The sequence below is a fragment of the Sesamum indicum genome, linkage group LG10 (assembly GCF_026168435.1).
Source record: "Sesamum indicum cultivar Baizhima isolate 11 linkage group LG10, ASM2616843v1, whole genome shotgun sequence".
In the NCBI taxonomy this organism is placed as follows: Eukaryota; Viridiplantae; Streptophyta; class Magnoliopsida; order Lamiales; family Pedaliaceae; genus Sesamum; species Sesamum indicum.
Window position 1 is genome coordinate 5,953,580 of NC_142666.1, and position 13,522 is coordinate 5,967,101.

At 47.5% G+C, this 13,522-nt stretch overlaps 10 non-coding genes and 3 pseudogenes across 10 annotated transcripts; all 13 read right to left on the minus strand.

The window, feature by feature from the left end:
• Nucleotides 1-6,197: 6,197 nt before the first annotated feature.
• On the minus strand, nt 6,198-6,316 carry LOC148785225 (5S ribosomal RNA; annotated as a pseudogene).
• Nucleotides 6,317-6,694: 378 nt separating this feature from the next.
• Nucleotides 6,695-6,813, minus strand: LOC148785226 (5S ribosomal RNA; annotated as a pseudogene).
• A 1,286-nt stretch (nt 6,814-8,099) lies between these two features.
• LOC148785227 (5S ribosomal RNA) lies at nt 8,100-8,218 on the minus strand (annotated as a pseudogene).
• A 689-nt stretch (nt 8,219-8,907) lies between these two features.
• On the minus strand, nt 8,908-9,026 carry LOC148785228 (5S ribosomal RNA). The gene has a single exon (XR_016062498.1). It is a non-coding gene; the product is annotated as a 5S ribosomal RNA (ribosomal RNA).
• A 355-nt stretch (nt 9,027-9,381) lies between these two features.
• On the minus strand, nt 9,382-9,500 carry LOC148785229 (5S ribosomal RNA). Its single transcript, XR_016068341.1, has one exon. It is a non-coding gene; the product is annotated as a 5S ribosomal RNA (ribosomal RNA).
• Nucleotides 9,501-9,855: 355 nt separating this feature from the next.
• Nucleotides 9,856-9,974, minus strand: LOC148785230 (5S ribosomal RNA). The gene has a single exon (XR_016062259.1). It is a non-coding gene; the product is annotated as a 5S ribosomal RNA (ribosomal RNA).
• Nucleotides 9,975-10,329: 355 nt separating this feature from the next.
• Nucleotides 10,330-10,448, minus strand: LOC148785231 (5S ribosomal RNA). The gene has a single exon (XR_016062154.1). It is a non-coding gene; the product is annotated as a 5S ribosomal RNA (ribosomal RNA).
• A 355-nt stretch (nt 10,449-10,803) lies between these two features.
• On the minus strand, nt 10,804-10,922 carry LOC148785232 (5S ribosomal RNA). Its single transcript, XR_016061832.1, has one exon. It is a non-coding gene; the product is annotated as a 5S ribosomal RNA (ribosomal RNA).
• Nucleotides 10,923-11,277: 355 nt separating this feature from the next.
• LOC148785233 (5S ribosomal RNA) lies at nt 11,278-11,396 on the minus strand. The gene has a single exon (XR_016062128.1). It is a non-coding gene; the product is annotated as a 5S ribosomal RNA (ribosomal RNA).
• A 355-nt stretch (nt 11,397-11,751) lies between these two features.
• On the minus strand, nt 11,752-11,870 carry LOC148785234 (5S ribosomal RNA). The gene has a single exon (XR_016062510.1). It is a non-coding gene; the product is annotated as a 5S ribosomal RNA (ribosomal RNA).
• A 355-nt stretch (nt 11,871-12,225) lies between these two features.
• LOC148785235 (5S ribosomal RNA) lies at nt 12,226-12,344 on the minus strand. The gene has a single exon (XR_016062260.1). It is a non-coding gene; the product is annotated as a 5S ribosomal RNA (ribosomal RNA).
• A 355-nt stretch (nt 12,345-12,699) lies between these two features.
• LOC148785236 (5S ribosomal RNA) lies at nt 12,700-12,818 on the minus strand. The gene has a single exon (XR_016062155.1). It is a non-coding gene; the product is annotated as a 5S ribosomal RNA (ribosomal RNA).
• Nucleotides 12,819-13,173: 355 nt separating this feature from the next.
• On the minus strand, nt 13,174-13,292 carry LOC148785237 (5S ribosomal RNA). Its single transcript, XR_016061833.1, has one exon. It is a non-coding gene; the product is annotated as a 5S ribosomal RNA (ribosomal RNA).
• Between the last annotated feature and the right edge of the window lie 230 nt (nt 13,293-13,522).

Here is a 13,522-nt window from a genome sequence, read left to right on the forward strand (position 1 = left end):
TGGAGATTCTGAAGCTAAAGACGAGAGAATATCTAATCCTTGCATCCATTAGATCCATAAAATAATGGATATAATAAGGGTAGATCTATCAGATCTACAGAAATTGGAATTGTGGATTTAGTCAACATTCAAACCAATGAAATCACTCTAGCTACTACCGGAGGGAAGTATAGGTTCAAATAATCTGTTACCGGATCATCCAACGAGGGAAAGTATTGATTTTCATATCAACGCCACGCCAACGTGTTGGAATAGGTCACCAAAAGTCAATTAGATTGGTGGTTTTGAGAACCATTCAAGTAATTTTTATCTAAGCGATATTACCACGACAGATATGGTAAGTATTTGTCTTTGGCGCATGTGTCTGTTGTTTACCAAATTACGTTAAGCAGTGCTTTGGCATCACAAAAAGATGCCCACATACCACTTAATAACCAATGTAGTAGGTTGCTCATTGGATGGCGGCTATGAAACCAACTTTTGAGGGTTGGTCTGAAATGTTCCAAATCGAGGACTTCAAGACTAGGCATAGAGTGTTCTATTAAGATTTGCACTGAGTATTTCATTTATTGGATGAGTGCCGCATTCCATCGGCAGCAAACGTTACATGTCTATGCAATTTTAGTGGGTTAGATGACAAGGTGATCAATTGACTGAACTACCTCGTGGGGATCGTCATATGGAAGCTTTAGAGGCTTGGTCGGTATGACTTGAGTCCCCAGCTCCCGATAGTACGGAATAGCCCTCAGATTTGAGGAATCATGGTAGTCACGTGCATACGATGACTGATCTTGGATCTACAGGAGAGGTGGTTGTGTCACAGACACGATCATCATAAGCCTTATCCAATGCAGTCGATGTATGTAGCGAGGACGGTGAGTTTCAAGAAAAGGATCCGTCCTCACTTGGAGATAAGTTTACGCTCTATGAATCTATGGCCACAATAATTGATCGAATAGGAAAAGGAGCTTCCAATGTCGATAAACTTAGAGTAACGCAATCTCAAGTATTAAGCATAGACGCCTAGTTTAGGATGGGAACCGACACCTAATTTCATGCCATAGACTAAGACCGGAAGGTAATAGACGGAAGGATCGTACCCATATGAACTCGAGAGCCTAAATGTTCACACGGAATTCACCTAGTCTCTTATGCCATTCACTGTTATTAGACGGCCACCCATGGTGACAGGCTTTCTTGATTAAGTGTTAATTAAGAATGATTAACTAAATTAGATTTAATTAATAATAGTGTTAGACACTAACCCAACTCTAGCTGAAAGGTGAACCTAAAGAGTCACACACAAATCACCGGAAAAGAACAAGGAATTAATTTGAAATTAAATCCATAAGTAATGAAATTACTTATAAACAGCGATCTATTGGATGGATAAAGACCCAAGAATAAATTAATGGTATTAATTTATATTGGGCTTGTCCTTTTTATTTAATAAGTTGGATCTTACTAATTAATAAATATAATTTGGCTTATGTATTTAATTAGATTAAATACAAGTTGGGCTAAATTAAATGAATTTTTATCAAAATTGGATTTAAATAAAAAATTTATTGAGCTTTGTAATTTTTATTCTATAAAATCTGTCAAGCTCATTATTTTGAGCCCATGAAAAATTCCATGAAAGGAAATAAATGGCTAGCAAATTGAAATTTTAAAAATTGCAATTCTAGCCATTATTTGGGATAAAGAGAAATATACCTTGTAGATAAAAGAATGTATTCAAAAACATTCTTTATTATCAATGCAAGATATATATATATATATATATATATGAAACATAATTATTTGAAAAATAATTATGATCATTATTACACAACCAAAAAAAAAAAAATCCCCCTCTTTTGAGAAGTAATTTGGCAGCCTCCTCTCTTTGTGCACTAGGTGCGTTTTTCTTCTCTTCTCCTCTTCTAGTGAAGAGGACGTAGAGATCACGACTCCAGTGTTTTGTGGACGAAATAGAGGGTTCCTACGTTGGAGCCTCAAGTGAAGAGAATTTCAACTGAATATTAGAAAAACGAAGGTATCATTTTTCATCCCTTTTTTTTTTGGATTTGGTAATCAATATCAGCCCATTTATGTTTTATTTTTTTCATACATCAAACGCCAGGGAACTCCAAGGGTATACCCTATGCATTCCTATATTTCTGCACTTTGATTTTTGCTATTACGTGTTTTTAGTTATCGCTTCCGCTAGGCCGTACCACGCGATCCTTTGACGACATTCATTGAAACTAGATTAAGAGAAAATCTAGGACGAAATCCAAGAAGAGTGCCTAAAAATACACCTTGGGCAAAGACAATACTCCAGCCCTTACATGCATATGGCACTATACTCACCCTAGATGCTATCGACTTTCGAAGCATTGAGAAGTTGATAGGTGAATGGGTTGAAGCCATGAAAATAGCAGCAACTACCTTAGAACTCGACAAAGAAAACTTCATAGGATTATTGGAGTTAATCTTGGAGGATTTTGTGAAGATCAAATGGGATAATACCCTAGAAGATGCCAAAGGCAATATCCTTGGCAGAAAATTTAAAAGCAGCAATAGCAAAAAGATTAGGAATGTTTATCATGATACACTTAATCGGAGATGGATACTTAAAAGGAAGTAGATTTGAAAAGGCTAGAAATGAAGGAGTTTTTGTGCAGTAAATGAATATATCTATTGGTTTCGCAAATATTTCTTCCAAAGTGGAGTAGCAACAAAAGTAGCCACTACCATGTTCTTTGAAAGATTTGAAATCCATAAAAGTAAATGTTAATCCGATTATACAAAGTACCCATAGGGTAGCTAGATTCAGTAGCAAGAAGGATGTCTTTCCTTAAAAGACAAACTAAAGGATTGGTGTTATCAAGCATTCATCCAAAAGAACACGAAGAAACTGAGAGGTAAGATCAAAAGAACCCCTCGCTATTGCGGTAGTAATGATTTTCCCTCAAGGAGAATCAACAGAGTCAAGGAAGAAGAAAAAGACAAGGAAGACGCAAAACAACTCCTACCCCAAGAGTTCCAAAAATTCCTCTTTCAGAAGAAGATTATGGTGGTTCAAATCAAAGGCCATATTATACAAAGCTGGACAGAAAATATGACCAACGGGGGCTTCATATCAAGGAGCTAGACAAACAAATGGAAGATCTAGAGGAAGAACCCCTACAAAGAGAACTTTCATAGGAGACTATACCAAAGCCAATGAAATTTCGAAGATTATAACTGTTGGATATGCGGAGCAAAAGGACATATATCTTCAGAGTGCCTGCCGAAATGTGATGAATTACGAAAATTTGAAACCACGGACGACATTCTAGATGTAGTTTACTATGGTGATTTGGTACCTATATACCAACTTAAAGTCCCTCCTTTAAATGAAAGCGTCCATGAGGAAGAAATAGAGAATGATTAGGGTGGATCTTCATTCAAGTCAGAATAATTATGACAAAGGAGATATGCTTCAAACCTCTGAAAGCCTGTTAGGATTCCTTTTCAGGATGATGGTATCAGATAAAACCATGGAAGAAATCATGTGTCAAGACTCTAATATCAGCCCAGATAATAGATTTAAGATTGGAGAAATCGGTAGAGTCCTAAACCAAATAGGGTTGAACTAGAGAAAACATCACATAGTCTACAATGTAAGTTAAGGTGAGTTTAATATTCCTATGAAACTTATGGGTAATGTGATGGAAATGCAACTTATTCCTAAAGAATAAATTCTTGAAGAATTAAGTAAGATCCAAGAAGAAGTTGTTGTTACTATGAAGTAGATCCACATAGGAACTATTGAAGTAGTACTAAAAACAACTTTTAAGGAAGGATTTGATTTAGAAATACATTTATCAATAATAGACAGAAGAATCAATGACTTAAAAGATGGTTGTCTTGGAATAATGATGGAAAATTTGTGTGCAGGAAAATTAACGTTTAATATTCACCATAGGATTGCATACAACTAGTTGACCAAGATTTCAGTCGTGTTTTAACCTTTAATCAGGATTTTAAAATAAAAGATCTTATGAAAGAAAGAAATAGACCATGTTTTATATCGTATAAAATAGTGTATGCCCTTCAGTACACATAATTCGGATTTATTTCTAAGGAAGGAGTATACTGAGAGTCCTAGATTTTTAAGGAATTTGCTAAAGTAATGATACCAGATCCAATTAGGATACCTGAAAAAGGTGGTGTGGACACCATGATAAAAGATCATTCAGTTTTACACAAATAATTTAGCTTTAAAATTGAGTTTAGTAGCAGGATGTCCTTTCAGAAGATAGGATTACATATTACGAAAGGAGAAAGAATTGTTAAAAACTTTAACTCTACAGTCAATTAGGATTGATAATGTAAAACTTAGATGCTTTGGAGGTTGGATACAAATTAAAGTTGTATTTGATATCACTAAGAAAAAAGAATTATTTAGCTTGTTATAACTTATATCATTTGCAATAACCTATTCTTGGTAAATAAGAAGGCATGCTAGAAATAGCAGGGACGTTAAGTTTCCTCAAACAACATAAATCATGAGGAAGAAAAGGTAACAAATTGAAATTTAGTCTTGATAGTGTTATTGTTGGAATACGTAACCAAAAAGTCAATTGAATTGACTAGTTTCTACACCCCAATGTTTATCGAATAATATTAAATTAATACATACGTAAGAATTCATCAAGTGGGCATTGTGTTTTATTATGCTTTCCACTTATGTTGAATAGGGTTTGAATCTCACAACAAAATCCCGACAGACCGAAAAGTTAAAAACGTGAAGCTAGGAAGTGCACAAGAGTAACATTGCACACGTGTGGAGTTACGCCGCGAGCTGCATATGCACGTGAAGCTATTTTCAAGCTCCATGATGCTAACAACACGATTTGCCCCATTATGCCTTATTCACCCCTGAAACTAAGTTGTTTTATGTGCATTCCGACACTTTTTGTGTCATTTGTCGTGTTTGGTGGGCTGCTCACTCTCCCATCGGGCAACTCACTGCTCTTAGGGAGAGGGAGTGGTAGAGGGGGAGTAAAAAAAATAAAAGGCCTACACAATCAGGACTGGTTCATGGAAAGGGTTGCAACAAGAGAACTCACTAGGGGGTCACCTATCCAAGTACTACTCTCGGCCAAGCACGCTTAACTTTGGAGCTCTAATGAAATTTAGTGCACTAGTGCTGGTATAATCGCAACCATTGAAATATGCGCACTTTAATCTTTTATGAGCGAGTATGGGGCGACATGAGGGATGTTGACTTTCAGATACGTAACTTTGCGAACGGGTGGAGTTATGCTATGAGTGGCATAGCACGTGAAGCTCTCTGTGAGATCCACAACGTGGACAATATTGCTCACCCCATTGTGGCCCATTTTGGCCCCAAAATTCAGCCGTTTTGGGAGCATTACGACATTTTTTGGTCTTTCATCGCGTTTGATTAGGACCCCACGCAAGGTTCATCCACAGAGCGTGAGTCAGGGCCTAAGATCAGGCTGAAAGGCGTAGTCGATGGACAACAGGTGAATAGTCCTGTACTACCCCTTGTTGGTCCCAAGGGTCGGAGCAGGCAGGTTAGCCGAAAGATGGTTATCGGTTCAAGAACGTAACGTGATTGACGTGCTATTGGACATTTATTTTGAATTCGATACTTTTCACAAAAAAATTTCGACATATTTTATTTATTTATTATTATTATGAGAATTAATCCTACTACTTCTGGTTCTGGGGTTTCCACGCCTGAAAAAAACAACATGGGACATATCGTCCAAATCATCAGTCTGGTACTAGATGTAGCCTTTCCGCTGGGAAAGATGCCTAATATTTATAATGCTTTGGGTGATCCAGCTACACCTTCCAGTACGGTTACCATGTTACGACCAGCTCCCATAGTGTGACGGGCAGTGTGTATAAGGCCTGGGAACAAAACTGCGGCAGCCACTGCGGGCCCCATTTGTCTTGAGCCGACCTTGTAGCCCAAGGGTCGCAGGGAGAGAGAGCAGTGAGGGGAGTGAAAAAAATAAAAAAGAAAGCTTAGACAAGTGGGTGGAAAAGTTCGTAAAAACGAGTGCAACACGAGGACTTCCCAAGAGTTCATTCATCCTATTACCTACTCGCCAAAGATGCTTAACTTTGGAGTTTTGATGAGATCCAATGTATTACTGCTGGTGTGATCGCACAAGATGAGATATGCGTGCGGGGTGCAACACAAGGACTTCCCAAGGGGTCATCCATCCTAGTACTACTCTTGGCCAAGCATACTTAACTTCAAAATTCTGATGGGATCCGGTAGATTAGTGTTGGTATGATCGCACCTGCGAAGATATGCATGCTTTAATCTTTTATGCTCTAGCAGGGAGTGACATGAGGGACGTCGAATTTTCGGGCCGTATAAGTTTGCGCACTGGTGGAGCTACGCCGTGAGCTGCCTATGCACGTGAAGGTCGCTTCGAGGTCCAAGGCGTGGACAATAGGCCTTGCACCATTGTGTCACATTTCATCACCGAACTTAGCAATTTTTATGGAGCCCGTATTCAATCATCGGTGGCGTGGGGCCTTTTCTCACTGCCACCATTGACCCCATTCATGATGAGTCGGCCGTAGGGTTTGAGAGAGAGAGAGAGATATATAGGGTTTGGGTTGAGCGATTAAAAAAGTAGGAAACGTGACAAGTGGGAAGACTAGTTCGCGAAAAGGGGTGCAATACGAGAACTTCCCAGGGGATCACCAATCCTACTACTACTCTCGCTCAACCACTCTTAAATTTGGAGTTCTGATGTGATCCGGTGCATTAGTGCCGGTATGATCGCACCCGCTGAGATATGCACACTTTAATCTTTTGTGCTCTAGTAGGGAACGACATGATGGATGCCGAATCTTCCGGGCGACGTAACTTTATGCACTGCTGGAGCTACGGTGCAAGCTGCCTATGCACGCAAAGCTCACTCTGAGCTCCACAATGTGGGCAACTGGGCTTGCCCCATTATGGCATATTTCTTCCCTCAATGGGGCCCTTTCCTACTGTTGGCCGCATTCATGATGAGTTGTCCATGGGGACTGAGAGAGAGAGAGAGAGAGATAGGGGTTGGGAGTGCGGAGTGATTGAAAAAGCAGAAAACTTGACAAGTGGGAGGAACAGTTCACAATAAGGGGTGCAACATGAGGACTTCCAAAAGGAACACCTATCCTACTATTACTCTCGTCTAGGCACACTTAACTATGGAGGTCTGATGGGATCTGGTGCATTAGTTTTGGTATGATACGCGCACTTTAATCTTTTATGCTCTAGTAGGGAGCGACAGGAGGGAGGTCGAATCTTTCGGGCGGCGTAACTTTGCACACTGGTGGAGCTACACCGCGAGCTGCCTATGCACACGAAGCTCACTACGAGCTCCACGATGTGAAAAACAGGGCTTGCCCCAGTGTGGCATATTTCGTGGTCCAAATTTAGCCGTTTTCGATGAATTCCAATGCATTTTCGATCATTGGCCGCGCTCAATTTCCCGCTGCTGCCCTCATTGGCCGCATTCATGATGAGTCGGCTGTGGAGTCTTAGAGGGAGATATAGGGGTTGGGGGTGCAGAACGATCGACACAGCAGGAAACTAGACAAGTGGGAGGAGCAGTTCGCAAAAATGGGTGCAACACGAAGACTTCTCAGGGGGTCACCCATCCTAGTACTACTCTTTCTTGCATTAGTGCTGGTATGGTCGCACCCGCTGAGATATGTGCGCTTTAATCTTTTATGCTCTAGCAGGGAGCAACTGGAGGGATGTCGAATCTTCCGGGCAGCGTAACTTTACGCATTGGTGGAAGTACGCCGCAAGCTACCTATGCAAGCGAAGCTCACTGCGAGCTCCACGATGTGGACAACAGGACTTGCCCCGATGTGGCACATTTCGTGGCCCAAACTTAGCCATCTTTTATGGATTTCGGCACAATTTCGATCATTGGCCGCGCTCAATTTCCCGCCGCTACCCTCATTAGCCTCATTCGTGATAAGTCGCCCGTGGGGTCTGAGAGGGAGATATAGGGGTTGTAGGGTGTGGAACGATCGAAAAAGCAGGGTTCTAGACAAGTGGTAGGAGTAGTTCGCAAAAACGGCTGCAACACGAGGACTTCGCAGGGGTTCACCCATCCTAGTACTACTCTCGCCCTAGCACGCTTAACTTCGGAGTTCTGATGGGATCTAGTGCATTAGTGCTGGTATGATCGCACCCGCTGAGATATGCACGCTTTAATCTTTTATGAGGGAGCGATAGGAGGGATGTCGAATCTTCCGGGCGGCGCAAATTTGCGCACTGATGGAGCTACGCCGCGAGTTGCCTACGCACGCGAAGCTCGTTTCGAGCTCCGCGTCCTGGACCATAATGCTTGCCCCGGTGTGGAAGATTTTGTGGTCCACTGAGATATGCGCGCTTTAATCTTTGATGCTCTAGCAGGGAGTGACAGAAGGGACATCGTATCAATTCCCCACCGCCGCCCTCATTGGCCGCATTCGTGATGAGTCGGCCGTGGGGTCTCAGAGGGAGATATGGGGGTTGTGGGGTGCAGAAAGATTGAAATAGCAGGAAACTAGACAATTGGGAGGAGCAATTTGCAAAAACATGTGCAACTCGAGGACTTCACAGGGGATCACCCATCCTAGTACTACTCTCGCCCAAGCACGCTTACCTTCGGAGTATTGATATGATCCGGTGCATTAGTGCTTGTATGATCGCACCAGCTTAGATCGCACCAGGTATGATCCGGCGCGTTTTCGGTGGATTCCGACGCGTTTTCGACTGTTAGCCGCATTCGTGATGAGTCGGCCGTGGGGTCTCAGGGGGAGTTATACAGGGGTTGGGGTGCGCGGAACGGTCGAGAAAAAGCAGGAAACTGGACAGGTGGGAGGAGCAGTTCGCAAAAAGGGGTGCAACACGAGGACTTCCCAGGGGGTCACCCATCCTAGTACTACTCTCGCCCAAGCACGCTTAACTTCGGAGTTCTGATGGGATCCGGTGCATTAGTGCTGGTATGATCGCACCCGCTGAGATATGCGCGCTTTAACCTTTTATGCTCTGGCAGCGGAGCGACAGGTGGGACGTCGAATCTTCCGGGGGGCGTAACTTTGCGCACTGGTGGAGCTACACCGCGAGCAGCCTATGCACACGAAGCTCGCCGCGAGCTCCACGACGTGGACAACAGGGCTTGCCCCGTTGGGCCACATTTCGTGGCCCAAATTTCGCAGTTTTCGGTGGATTCCGGCGCGTTTTCGATCGTTGGCCGCATTCGTGATGAGTCGGCCGTGGGGTCTCATGGGGAGATATACAGGGGTTGGGGTGCGCGGAACGGTCGAGAAAAAGCAGGAAGCTGGACGGGTGGGAGGAGCAGTTCGCAAAAAGGGGTGCAACACGAGGACTTCCCAGGGGGTCACCCATCCTAGTACTACTCTCGCCCAAGCACGCTTAACTTCGAAGTTCTGATGGGATTCGGTGCATTAGTGCTGGTATGATCGCACCCGCTGAGATATGCGCGCTTTAACCTTTTATGCTCTGGCAGCGGAGCGACAGGTGGGACGTCGAATCTTCCGGGGGGCGTAACTTTGCGCACTGGTGGAGCTACGCCGCGAGCAGCCTATGCACGCGAAGCTCGCCGCGAGCTCCACGACGTGGACAACAGGGCTTGCCCCGTTGGGCCACATTTCGTGGCCCAAATTTCGCCGTTTTCGGTGGATTCCGGCGCGTTTTCGATCGTTGGCCGCATTCGTGATGAGTCGGCCGTGGGGTCTCATGGGGAGATATACAGGGGTTGGGGTGCGCGGAACGGTCGAGAAAAAGCAGGAAGCTGGACGGGTGGGAGGAGCAGTTCGCAAAAAGGGGTGCAACACGAGGACTTCCCAGGGGGTCACCCATCCTAGTACTACTCTCGCCCAAGCACGCTTAACTTTGGAGTTCTGATGGGATCCGGTGCATTAGTGCTGGTATGATCGAACCTGCTGAGATATGCGCGCTTTAACCTTTTATGCTCTGGCAGCGGAGCGACAGGTGGGACGTCGAATCTTCCGGGGGGCGTAACTTTGCGCACTGGTGGAGCTACGCCGCGAGCAGCCTATGCACGCGAAGCTCGCCGCGAGCTCCACGACGTGGACAACTGGGCTTGCCCCGTTGGGCCACATTTCGTGGCCCAAATTTCGCCGTTTTCGGTGGATTCCGGCGCGTTTTCGATCGTTGGCCGCATTCGTGATGAGTCGGCCGTGGGGTCTCATGGGGAGATATACAGGGGTTGGGGAGCGCGGAACGGTCGAGAAAAAGCGGGAAGCTGGACGGGTGGGAGGAGCAGTTCGCAAAAAGGGGTGCAACACGAGGACTTCCCAGGGGGTCACCCATCCTAGTACTACTCTCGCCCAAGCACGCTTAACTTCGGAGTTCTGATGGGATCCGATGCATTAGTGCTGGTATGATCGCACCTGCTGAGATATGCGCGCTTTAACCTTTTATGCTCTGGCAGCGGAGCGACAGGTGGGACGTCGAATCTTCCGGGGGGCGTAACTTTGCGCACTAGTGGAGCTACGCCGCGAGCAGCCTATGCACGCGAAGCTCGCCGCGAGCTCCACGACGTGGACAACAGGGCTCGCCCCGTTGGGCCACATTTCGTGGCCCAAATTTCGCCGTTTTCGGTGGATTCCGGCGCGTTTTCGATCGTTGGCCGCATTCGTGATGAGTCGGCCGTGGGGTCTCATGGGGAGATATACAGGGGTTGGGGTGCGCGGAACGGTCGAGAAAAAGCAGGAAGCTGGACGGGTGGGAGGAGCAGTTCGCAAAAAGGGGTGCAACACGAGGACTTCCCAGGGGGTCACCCATCCTAGTACTACTCTCGCCCAAGCACGCTTAACTTCGGAGTTCTGATGGGATCCGATGCATTAGTGCTGGTATGATCGCACCCGCTGAGATATGTGCGCTTTAACCTTTTATGCTCTGGCAGCGGAGCGACAGGTGGGACGTCGAATCTTCCGGGGGGCGTAACTTTGCGCACTGGTGGAGCTACGCCGCGAGCAGCCTATGCACGCGAAGCTCGCCGCGAGCTCCACGACGTGGACAACAGGGCTCGCCCCGTTGGGCCACATTTCGTGGCCCAAATTTCGCCGTTTTCGGTGGATTCCGGCGCGTTTTCGATCGTTGGCCGCATTCGTGATGAGTCGGCCGTGGGGTCTCATCGGGAGATATACAGGGGTTGGGGTGCGCGGAACGGTCGAGAAAAAGCAGGAAGCTGGACGGGTGGGAGGAGCAGTTCGCAAAAAGGGGTGCAACACGAAGACTTCCCAGGGGGTCACCCATCCTAGTACTACTCTCGCCCAAGCACGCTTAACTTCGGAGTTCTGATGGGATCCGATGCATTAGTGCTGGTATGATCGCACCCGCTGAGATATGCGCGCTTTAACCTTTTATGCTCTGGCAGCGGAGCGACAGGTGGGACGTCGAATCTTCCGGGGGGCGTAACTTTGCGCACTGGTGGAGCTACGCCGCGAGCAGCCTATGCACGCGAAGCTCGCCGCGAGCTCCACGACGTGGACAACAGGGCTCGCCCCGTTGGGCCACATTTCGTGGCCCAAATTTCGCCGTTTTCGGTGGATTCCGGCGCGTTTTCGATCGTTGGCCGCATTCGTGATGAGTCGGCCGTGGGGTCTCATCGGGAGATATACAGGGGTTGGGGTGCGCGGAACGGTCGAGAAAAAGCAGGAAGCTGGACGGGTGGGAGGAGCAGTTCGCAAAAAGGGGTGCAACACGAGGACTTCCCAGGGGGTCACCCATCCTAGTACTACTCTCGCCCAAGCACGCTTAACTTCGGAGTTCTGATGGGATCCGGTGCATTAGTGCTGGTATGATCGCACCCGCTGAGATATGCGCGCTTTAACCTTTTATGCTCTGGCAGCGGAGCGACAGGTGGGACGTCGAATCTTCCGGGGGGCGTAACTTTGCGCACTGGTGGAGCTACGCCGCGAGCAGCCTATGCACGCGAAGCTCGCCGCGAGCTCCACGACGTGGACAACAGGGCTCGCCCCGTTGGGCCACATTTCGTGGCCCAAATTTCGCCGTTTTCGGTGGATTCCGGCGCGTTTTCGATCGTTGGCCGCATTCGTGATGAGTCGGCCGTGGGGTCTCATGGGGAGATATACAGGGGTTGGGGTGCGCGGAACGGTCGAGAAAAAGCAGGAAGCTGGACGGGTGGGAGGAGCAGTTCGCAAAAAGGGGTGCAACACGAGGACTTCCCAGGGGGTCACCCATCCTAGTACTACTCTCGCCCAAGCACGCTTAACTTTGGAGTTCTGATGGGATCCGGTGCATTAGTGCTGGTATGATCGAACCTGCTGAGATATGCGCGCTTTAACCTTTTATGCTCTGGCAGCGGAGCGACAGGTGGGACGTCGAATCTTTCGGGGGGCGTAACTTTGCGCACTGGTGGAGCTACGCCGCGAGCAGCCTATGCACGCGAAGCTCGCCGCGAGCTCCACGACGTGGACAACTGGGCTTGCCCCGTTGGGCCACATTTCGTGGCCCAAATTTCGCCGTTTTCGGTGGATTCCGGCGCGTTTTCGATCGTTGGCCGCATTCGTGATGAGTCGGCCGTGGGGTCTCATGGGGAGATATACAGGGGTTGGGGAGCGCGGAACGGTCGAGAAAAAGCGGGAAGCTGGACGGGTGGGAGGAGCAGTTCGCAAAAAGGGGTGCAACACGAGGACTTCCCAGGGGGTCACCCATCCTAGTACTACTCTCGCCCAAGCACGCTTAACTTCGGAGTTCTGATGGGATCCGATGCATTAGTGCTGGTATGATCGCACCTGCTGAGATATGCGCGCTTTAACCTTTTATGCTCTGGCAGCGGAGCGACAGGTGGGACGTCGAATCTTCCGGGGGGCGTAACTTTGCGCACTAGTGGAGCTACGCCGCGAGCAGCCTATGCACGCGAAGCTCGCCGCGAGCTCCACGACGTGGACAACAGGGCTCGCCCCGTTGGGCCACATTTCGTGGCCCAAATTTCGCCGTTTTCGGTGGATTCCGGCGCGTTTTCGATCGTTGGCCGCATTCGTGATGAGTCGGCCGTGGGGTCTCATGGGGAGATATACAGGGGTTGGGGTGCGCGGAACGGTCGAGAAAAAGCAGGAAGCTGGACGGGTGGGAGGAGCAGTTCGCAAAAAGGGGTGCAACACGAGGACTTCCCAGGGGGTCACCCATCCTAGTACTACTCTCGCCCAAGCACGCTTAACTTCGGAGTTCTGATGGGATCCGATGCATTAGTGCTGGTATGATCGCACCCGCTGAGATATGTGCGCTTTAACCTTTTATGCTCTGGCAGCGGAGCGACAGGTGGGACGTCGAATCTTCCGGGGGGCGTAACTTTGCGCACTGGTGGAGCTACGCCGCGAGCAGCCTATGCACGCGAAGCTCGCCGCGAGCTCCACGACGTGGACAACAGGGCTCGCCCCGTTGGGCCACATTTCGTGGCCCAAATTTCGCCGTTTTCGGTGGATTCCGGCGCGTTTTCGA